Source organism: Leptonychotes weddellii, chromosome 4 (assembly GCF_054177405.1).
Source record: "Leptonychotes weddellii isolate Sample4059 chromosome 4, ASM5417740v2, whole genome shotgun sequence".
In the NCBI taxonomy this organism is placed as follows: domain Eukaryota; kingdom Metazoa; phylum Chordata; class Mammalia; order Carnivora; family Phocidae; genus Leptonychotes; species Leptonychotes weddellii.
In genome coordinates, this window is record NC_138372.1 from 84835883 (window position 1) to 84845515 (window position 9633).

The 9633-nt window shown below is 55.4% G+C and overlaps 1 protein-coding gene across 7 annotated transcripts in view; it reads left to right on the forward strand.

Annotated features, from left to right (window-relative positions):
* The window catches only part of KCNC4 (potassium voltage-gated channel subfamily C member 4), a 39979-nt gene that overhangs the window by 1838 nt on the left and 28508 nt on the right, over positions 1–9633 (forward strand). The window lies entirely within an intron of this gene.

Here is a 9633-nt window from a genome sequence, read left to right on the forward strand (position 1 = left end):
GACAGGAAGGGCCTAATGTTCTGGGCGCTGCAGGCTCCCGCGGTCAGTGGCCAGCCTGTGATGATCCCAGATTTGTTGCCACTTCTTTTCTTCCTGCTGCGGCACCGACTGGTTTCCCAGAAAGCCCCGGTTCAGGTTACTGCTTGAAGCGGGTATATGGGGGGAGAGGGGGGTGGCATAGGTTGATCTAGGCAAGGTCTGGTCCCTTCCCGCCATTCCCTCCCCAAGTTGATCCAGTTTCTCCCAATCCCTTTAGGTGAAAGGGGGTAGAGGGGCGGAGATATGCTTGGACAGGTTAAAAAATTCTTTAAAAAAAAAAAAAAGAGAACCTGGGGGCTGGAGTCTGGCTTCCCCGTTGGCAGCCTGAAGCCTGGCTGGGGTCTGTTGGAGACAGGAAAGAGCAATATGTATTGGGTCTGAGACTGCCTCTTGCTGTGGAAGCTGATCCTCACCTCTGGCCTCCCAAGTTGTCGCGTTAATGAGTCTCAGAGCTCTGTCACCCTTCCCCAGCACCTCCTGGGCTGGGCCTCCACCTAGTCATGGAAGGAAAAGTTCTACTTCCCCATCCAGGGGAGGAGGGGAGACCAAAGTGGGGCTGTAGGCCAATGCCAGACCAGGGCAGATGCAGCTCCTGCCTGAGGAACAGAGGTCTCCAGGGCCGAGGCCTACCAGGCTGGGGCTGCAGGCATCCCCAGGGCAGCCCGTGGAGGGCAGAGACCTTTTTCAGGACTGAGAGTTGAAGCCAGGGGCCAGCTGCCTTTGTTTCTTCTCCTACAGTCCTGAGATCAGCTCAGAAGGTGAGGGCCAGGTCGTGCCCTGGCCTGGGTGTGCTGTGGGTTCTGGGGACTTCTCATGCACTTCACTGACCCTGCTCGTGTCAGCTCGAGGCTATGTGCGCTAGGGGAGAGCGACAAGTGTGGATAATTCACGTTCTTTCCAAGTTGAGAGGAGGAGGCGGTAGGGAGGCAGGAATGAGATGAGGTTAGGAGAGCTAGGTCCTATTTCTGAGCACTCTGGGGTATCTGGGGGACTTTTCACCTTCTCTGGTTCTTCTTTTTTGGATTCCAAGGGACTGTGCCATCAATGAGTATGTTCTGCTCGGCAAACCCCAGGGTGGACCAGCCGGGGGGGCTCTCTGAGTAAGCTCAGAGCCTAGCTGGACCTTTCAATTCCTCCAGGAGCCCAAGATATTTGCCCTTTTGATATGGAATCACATCAGCCATTCCAGTTGAGGTCAGGAGTCTGGGACCAGGCAGGGTTAGTTCTTCGTATTGAAGCAACGAAGAAACCAGGATTCAGAGGTGTTGAATGTTGTCAAACACAGTTAAGTAACAACAGAGCAGGACGCCTTCCCTAGTTTCCAACTTCTGGTTGTGAATACTGATGTGAACAGCTGTATGGAGCTTAATGGCACTTGTCCCAAAAGAGGACTTGCCTCCTGCTAAGGAGTACAAGGCAGAGGCCAGCCCTTCGGTTCAGCGGTTCCTGGGACAGACAGGTGGGAATACACCATCTAAAAAAATTAATGACTGCTATTAACTGTACTTTGCATTAAGCTCTAGTCCTCCCAGTAAACTTAGAGTGGAGCTGTCCTGCCCCTTTAATGGATTGGGGCCGTGAGAAGGTAAAGATCTTGCCTGAGATGACACAGCCAGATAGTGGCATGCTGTGAGTCCAAGCCCTGCTCCTCCGACTGCAACATGTTCTTTCCACCGAACGCGCCTGTTCTTGAGATGGAGAGGTGGCTTGTTTCTTATTCTGGCCTGGAAGGTGTTCTGAGGTTCTGTACCTCCTGTGGGTGACATCAGAAAACCCAGGGGCAGATGGGGACATCCGCAGGGACGTTGGCTCTGTTACCCCTCCAGGCCTGAGGTGTAGGTGTTCTGGGGCTGTGGCCTCCCTACTGACCCTGTTTCCCCCAGGAATACCACAGCACCAGCCCCTGGGTCAGTACCTCCCCTACTCGGGGGCCTGCAGCCTCGGCCATGGCCTTGGGGCATTCACTGAAGGCCAGTAGGGCAGAGGAGTAGCGCTCCGCCCCAGGCGTCTCTCTGCACACAGCAGCTGGTCATCTGAGGAGTGCGTTATGACAGGAGCAAAACAGATACAAACGGGAAGTGAACTGAGCTGATGGTGGAGCCTGTTGCCTAGCTACTGGCCTGGCCTGCAGAGCCACTCCCGATCGGGCAGGCTCTAGGTGGGCCGGGGTGCTCACCCCTGCCCCCCTCACCGTGGCCGGGCCCATGGCGGCCGCTGCTGTGGTTCCGTTTCTGTGGCCTGAGCTGGGAGCAGGCACGACGGGCAGGCTGGTCCTGTCCCCACCTGCCCAGTGCCCATTGTCCCGGGCTCAGCCGCAGCCAGGCGCCTTCCCAGACTGAGGGGGGACCAGTGGGGGTTTGGGCAGTATGGAGAGCGGTAAAATAGGCCCTCCTCTTTTCCTGAGGGCAGACAGGAGGCCTGATGAATGGGATCCCGGGACACTTCTCTCTCTCACCCCCAACCCCTTGATGACCCAGGGGTGAGACTGGCTTCAGCTCAGTTATCAGCCCTATTGATAGTGTTAGTCGTTCTCCTTTGGCTAAATCCATACCTGGGTTAGTTTTCCCATAATGTTTCCCTTCTGAGGAGAGGATGTGACCCAAGGATCCCTGGTGTCCCAAGTAGGCAGCTGGAGCTGGGTTTTCACCTGGGTTAAGCACCCACTGGGTATCAGGTGCTCTCACCTCTTCTTTGCTCTAGGATCTCATCTGGCCCGTGTGAGGCAGGGATCATTTACCTCACTCTACAGTGAAGGAAACTGAGGCCCAGAGGGGCTTGCCCAAGGTCACACAGCTGGCGGTGGAACTAGGCTCCAAACCCAGATCTCGTGAACCCATGTCCGTGTTTGTACCATACCTGCAGAAGGTCTCTGACTTCGGGGGCCCCAGAGGGGCCCTTCTGCTCTCCTCCCATCCGTCCCCTAACTTCTCCCTCCAGACTAAAGCTCCCATCCCCTCACTCCTTAGAATTGCTTGCCTTGAGCTTGCTCTCTATTTTTTCCTCACTGTGGGACTTTAACAAAAAGAAAGGGGACTTAGTACGAGAGGACACTAGGTGTCCCCTGGCCCAGGCGGTGGAATTAAATGGAGGCTTCTTGGAAAGAAATGCAGAGCTCTATTCCTGCTCATCGCCTCTGAAGGCCCCCAGCTTCCCTGGCCTGGGCCTTGCCTGAGACTAGCCGGTCGGTGGGCAGGACCCTTGGATCCCAAGCCCGCGGGGCTAGGGAGAGCCAGGAAGCCAAGCCTGGGAGGCAGGGTGCCCTGTCTTCCCCAGCCCCCCAGGAAGGGAGTGCCAGCATGCGCCTTCCCAGGAGCCCGAGGGGTGTCAGGCCAAGTCTGCAGGCCTCTCCCTGACCTGCCCTCCCAATCTCCTTCTGGGTTTGTTTTGTGTTTTTCTTTTTTGTTCTGAACAGACCAACATTTGCCTCTGAACATCTTGCCTCCGGATAATGAGGTGTTTCTGTTTGTCACCATTTGGGGTAGGGTGTAAAGTGGGGGAGGGGCTAAAATAAACTCCAGCTATTTTGGGGAGATGCGGGGAGAACGGGCAGGAACAGAGCCAGGCAGTTGGGCCTTGGGAACAGGGAGTCCCCAGGCCCCTGGCGTCCATCCGTGGACAGTGCTGGCTTGGCATGCTGGGCACCAGGGCGCTCATACCATCCTTGTTCCTGGGCAGCCAGCCTACACCACCTCTGGCCCAGCTCCCTGCTAGGGTATTTTTTCAGGCTGGGTGATGGTGCCCCAGACCCTGGCAGGGGGCTCCATCAGGCAGTGGCCTTGGCCCACCCTGGAAAGCCACGGGAGTCTGAGAGCCCACGTGCCTGGAGGTATTGCTGGGCATACCTGTCCCCTCTGGCCCCTGTTAGTGGGGCTGGCCATGTCTCCTCGTGACAGGCTCCCCAGGACCAGGAGAAGAAGCAGGCCGTCACCTTGGCTCCAGTCATTCAGAAAACATTTATTGAGTACTTACTACATGCCAGACACCAAGCTGGGCCCTATAAATATAAAGATGAGTCAGACATGTCCCTGTTCCTGAAGAGAGCTAGGTCAGGTGGAGTAGGTAGCAGCTGAGGGAAATTATGTGACAAGGAATAGTAATAATAATACAAGAAAGATCATGAGAGGCGCCACAGGAGTCTTCAAAAATAAAGTCCAATAGGAGGTGTGAGGAGAAAGCGATAAATCCCAGCCGTACGTGAGGTGAGGCAAGGCGGGGGAGAGGGTTGGCAGGCAGGGAAGCTTCCACGAGGAAACAGAAGTTAAGCTGGATAGGCCCTGCAGGATAATGACTTAGCTCCCTTAAATAATTTGTAGAAGGAGGCAGGCTATAAATAAATATATAAATAAGTAAGTTTTCAATGTGGGTAGCGCTTAACCATGCAGAGTTAGGGAAGGGGTGAATTTCCTGGCCAGGGGACCAGCCTGGGCAGAGATAGGACAGCGTAGAACGTGGATAGGCAATAGCCAGGAATTGCATTTGGCTGGATAAGTTCTTGGCCAGTGATCTGGGCTGGACCAAATTTCTTCTGGGGCCAGACTCCTTAGGTCTCGGCCCCCCAGAGGCCTCTAGAAGCCCCATGTGCTGGCCTTGGCAGGAGGTGGGCATAGGTAAAGGCAGGAGGTGGGCATGGGTAAAGGCTGGCTCTGGTCCCTGGAATGGGATGGGAGGTCCCAGGGCCAGGGTCTGCTCCTAGGGGAACCTGCGAAGGGAGAGGAGCAGGGGTCTCTAGGCTGGTCCTGGGCCTCATAGTGCAGGCCCTCATTCAGGAGCCCAGGCACAGCCGAGAGACGCCTTGCCTGGCAGACTCTCTCCCCTTTCCTGCCTCTGAGTCCCCAGGGCTGCCTACTCCCTTTACAGCACTGCCCGGGCACGAGGATCTTACTTCCCCAGAAACCTCAGCTCCTCATCCCATCCCCACAGATCTTCCTCTGCAAGTGTCTTTGGCTGTGTTCTCAAATTTCTCTTCTCCTACACTTCATCCTTAATATAGGTTTTGGGCATGAGTCTTCTTATGTTTATCTGTCCATCTGTCTCCTTGGCCCTTTCTCCTTGGGCTCCCCTCCCCTGCCCCCGCTGATTATATTCAGTTCCCAATGACTGGTGTCTGTCACCTCCCCCCTACCCCCCCGACCCAGCCTGTGCCAGATTCCTGAGACACTCTAGGCTCTGTGCTGAGTCTTACAAATATCGTTTCTTTTAATCCTTAAAACAATCCCATCAGGTGGGCACTGTTCTCATCCCTTCAACACATCAAGCATACTGTAGCCTCAGGGCCTTTGCACTGCCTCCTCCCTCTGCCTCTTGAGCTTTCCTGGATCTTCACATTCCTCACTCCCTCACTCCTTCAGGTCTCTGCTTAGATGTCACCTTGGCTAAGGCCTTGCCTCATCACCTGATTTGAAATACTTCCCTCACCCTCATACTCCTTACTCCCTTTACTCTTTGTTTTTCTTTCTAACACTTACAGTATCTGACATACAATATACTTTACTTACCCGTTGACAGTTTCCTTCTACGAGAATGTAAGGCGTGAGGGGCAGGGGTGTTTGTTTTGTTTCCTGCTGTTCCCCAGCACCCAGAACAGTGTCTGGCACGTAGTAAGCACTCAATTTCCATTTTATGGGCAAAGACGCGAAGGCTCAGAGAGGTTAAGAACTTTGCCTAAGGTCTCTCAGGCAGTCAGTAGCAGAGCCCACCTTGGACCCAGAAGTGTGGACTTTAGATTTCCACCACCGACTATCTCAGGTTGAGCTCGGTGAAGGAGGCCCATGACAGGGCTGACCCCACCAGCTTAAACACGTGGGTCTCCGGACCGGTGGGTCCCCCAAGGGGATACGGGCAGCAGGAAGCTTGAAGGAGCAGCGCTTTCCTGCACAGAGGCTAGGAACCTCCTGCCCAGGGTGGTGGGGCCCTCCTGCAGCCTTCCAGCAGGGAGAGAGTACCTGCTGGCCAGACCAGTTCACACAAGCAGTTTTCCGCGTGGGCAGTTTTGTCTTCGGGCAGAATCTATGCCCTGTGTCCTCAGGCCATGGAAAGAACTGACGGATTCCGCCATGGGAAGGAACCAGGGCAAGTCCCTCCTCCCCCGGCCTCAGTTTCTTGGTTTGTAAAACACAGAAAAGGATGAGCTTCCAGGACCCTTTGTTCCTAAAAAGCAAGGATTTTGTGATTTTTCTGGCTCCAGATCCAACTCCGCTTTCAGAAGCTGCGCCCAGGGGTCCGTGGAGGCCCCCACACCTCCTGGGCTCGGCCACTGTTTACTGAGCACATACTATGGGCCAGATACTTGCCAGGTAGAAGCTCACTTAGTCCCACAGTAACACCACCCGGTGCCCACCAGTGCTGTCCCCGTTTTGTAGTGAGGGACAGGTACGAAGCACGCCATTTACCTAGTGAGGGCCCGGGCCAGGGTGGGGGACCTAGGCTGTCGGACCCCAGGGCTCCTTAGCTCTTTGCGCTCGCTCTCTGCTCGGCAGGGGCCGATGGGAAGGAGGCACGGGCGCCCTGCTAGCTATAGAGGATGGCCTCGCAAGGCTCCAGCTCCAGGCCTTAATGCCTAAATTGGGTGATTTTGCAGCCACCGCCTCCTTCCTTGGCCCTTTTTTGTCCTCAGAAGCCCTCAATCAAGAGAGTGGGAGGAAAAAAGCAGTGTCCCTACCACCAGAGGGGAAGGCCTGGTGAAGGGCCTTGATCTCGCTTGCCTAGGACCACCACTTACGAAATAACTCAGTTTGGGAATAACTTAGGGGAGAAAAGGAATAACTGGGGCCCCGAAGGGGGACCTGTAACCTCGGGACCCACGTGGGGCAGCGTGCCAGAGCCCAGATACCTGCGTCTATCATAGCTCGGCCTCAGGTCTGTCTGTCTCCTCGGGGAGGGAGGGCTTTCTGGGGCCTGCCTGCCGCTGGCTGCCAGCCCTGGAGAGGTCACATGAAGGGGTCACCAAGGAGGAGGGGACTGTCCCCACTTGTTTGGTTAGAGGGCCAAGTGGAAAGAACTCTGAGCGGAGAGGCAGGAGACCTGGCCTCAGTTTGATCCTGAGCCAGTCATTTTCCCTCTTGTGCGTCTGCCGCCCCTGAGAAATGGGCACCCGTGGGTGGATACCCTTTCCCTGCCCCATCTTCCGGGAGGGCGGAGGTGAGCGGTATGAGTAAATAGACACAACAGTTCTGTGTTTTAAAAGCACAGCGAAAATGAGTGAACACTGCAGGAATTCAGGGGGTTGTCCCCTAACGCGGGAGGAGGAAGGAGCTTGGAAGGAGCTGGGCACACGCCACCCCCCCGCCCCGAGCCCTCTGCTCAGCCCCTTGGCAGCTCTTCCTGAACTTGTTTTTCCAAATCACTAATTAACTTCACGCTTGGCTCCCAGGTGGGCCAACTCTCCTGGCTAACTTTTCCTCGGAGAGAGCGAGCTCCTGCTTCCCATGCTTCCTGGCAGAGCCGGGATGTGCTGTCCCCACCCCTGACCCCAACCCCCTCTGCTTCTGGGGATTGGGGGGGCAGTGCCAGGACTCTGGGTTCCCAGCATCTCTGCAGCCAGGGGACAGGTCCCTCCACCAGTTCATCTCTGGATGGCCACGGAGAGCCCGCAGGCTGGAGCCATTTGCCTAAGGTCCACATCAGCCTGTATTGCCTTGCTAGCCCATTTCTCAGGGAAGTAAAATGAGGTCAGAAAAGGAACTTGAAATTTACCTTCACAGGAAAGCAGCAGACAGGAGAAGCTCCAGGCAAAGCTGTTCAAGGAGGGAAAGTGTGATCCGTGGCCTACCACGTCCCTTCTCCTTCCTCACTCTATCTGATCAACCCGTCCATGTTCAAGTGTAAATAAGATGTCTTAGTGTGTGATGGGTGCCTGTCTTAAGCCAAAGGTACACATCCCTCAGGGTGAAATAGCAGTCATCAGGGAGCTGGTGGGGGCAGTGCTGACCGTTCAGAGAAGACTTTCCTGGGTCTGTGAATTGATCCTGCCTGGGGGTGGTGAAGACTGTGTGGGGTAAAGAGAAGGTGCAGCCTCTGAAGTTAAACCATGCTGAGTTCAAGTCTGCTTTCCACCCCTTCCAGGCTGTGTGACCTCAGGCAAGCACAGAACCTCTCTGACTCTCAGTTCCCCGTCCGTAAAGCGAGATGATGGGGCTTACCTCACAGGGTCACAGGGAGGACTGAAGGCGGTAACATGTATCAAGTGCCCAGCCATGCCAGGACAGAATAGACCGCTAATGGATGTCTGTTCCCAAGTTCTCTCCTCAGACCCGGTCCTGCTTCAGAAGCCCCGGAGATGCTGCTGCTTCATTTTCCCAGCTCCCCTTGTATTCTCCATTGGTGTTCGGCAGTAGTAAGAGCAAGGCGTGCCTTCTCTCCCTCCCAGCGCAGACTCTCAGGGAGCAGGGCATCTCCCAGAGGCACCATTAGACAGGAGGCAACGCCATGGTCAGGTGGAAATCAGGGCGGGTCAGGCGTGGGGGTTGCCAAGTGGTCGTGGGCCCACAGTCCCTCCTCATGCACCTGTTTGAAGCGCAGCCCTCTGCTCGGGAGGAAGCCCATCCCCACGCTCCACAGGACAGGCAGTGGCAGGGGGCGTAGACCTCGGCAACAGGTACCCTGACAGTGGTGAATAATAGATGAAGGCTCCATAATGGGTGTTATCACACATGCATTTCCTCTCCATTCATAATGACTGGACACTTAAACCTCTGCCGAGCACTGCTGTCATCATTCTAGCTGAGATCCCAGCAGCTGTCTGGACCAGCCGCTGCCACACTCCGATCCCAGTGGGTGCAGTTTATTTTCTGTTGGAGCTCAGTGTCCCAGGAAATGTCAGTTGTCGGGAAGGGAAGGGGTGGTTATTCTGAGCAGACTCCTCCTGTCTCCTGCCATGGAGCATGCTGCCTTCTTTCAGATGCTTCTCACTGTCTGGGCAGTTGGCTGGGACATTCTAAACTGAGAGGTGGGGGAGAGGGGCTGGGACGTGGGGCTTGAGGAGGGGGAGTGGGTCATGGCTGGAGCTTAAAGACTCAGCTGGCAGAAAGAGGCCCAGGGTCATTTCCTCCAGCCCCCTGTCTCTGGGCATACCCCTCAATGCAGCAGACCTCAAAACGTAGCGTGCATCAGAATTACCTGGAAGTTTTGTTAAAACAGATTATGGGCCCTACCCCCAGTATTTCTCATTCAGTAGGTTTACGCGGGGCCCGAGAATCTGCGTTTCTAACTAGTTCCCAAGCGATGCTGCTATTGGGCCGGGGCCTCACTTTGAGGACCACTGCCTTAAAGCCTAGTTACTCCAAGTGTAGTCTGTGGACCAGCAGCCTTACGGGAGAGTTTGTTAGAAATGCAGAATCACAGGGCCTGCCCTCAACCTCCTGAATCAGAATCACATTTTACAAGATTCCCAGATGATTTATACACAGTTTGGGAAGCTTTGAGGCCCGCAGGACTGCAGGGGCACAGAGCTAGGCAGGAGGCGTGGCCAGGCAGCTATAGTTCTCCATCTGTCTTCTGTGCATGGGGACAAAGACTGGGAATACTGCCTTAAAACACCCAAGCAGATGGATAAAGACCCTCTGAGGAGGGAGCTCCAGCCCCTGACTGTGTACCTTT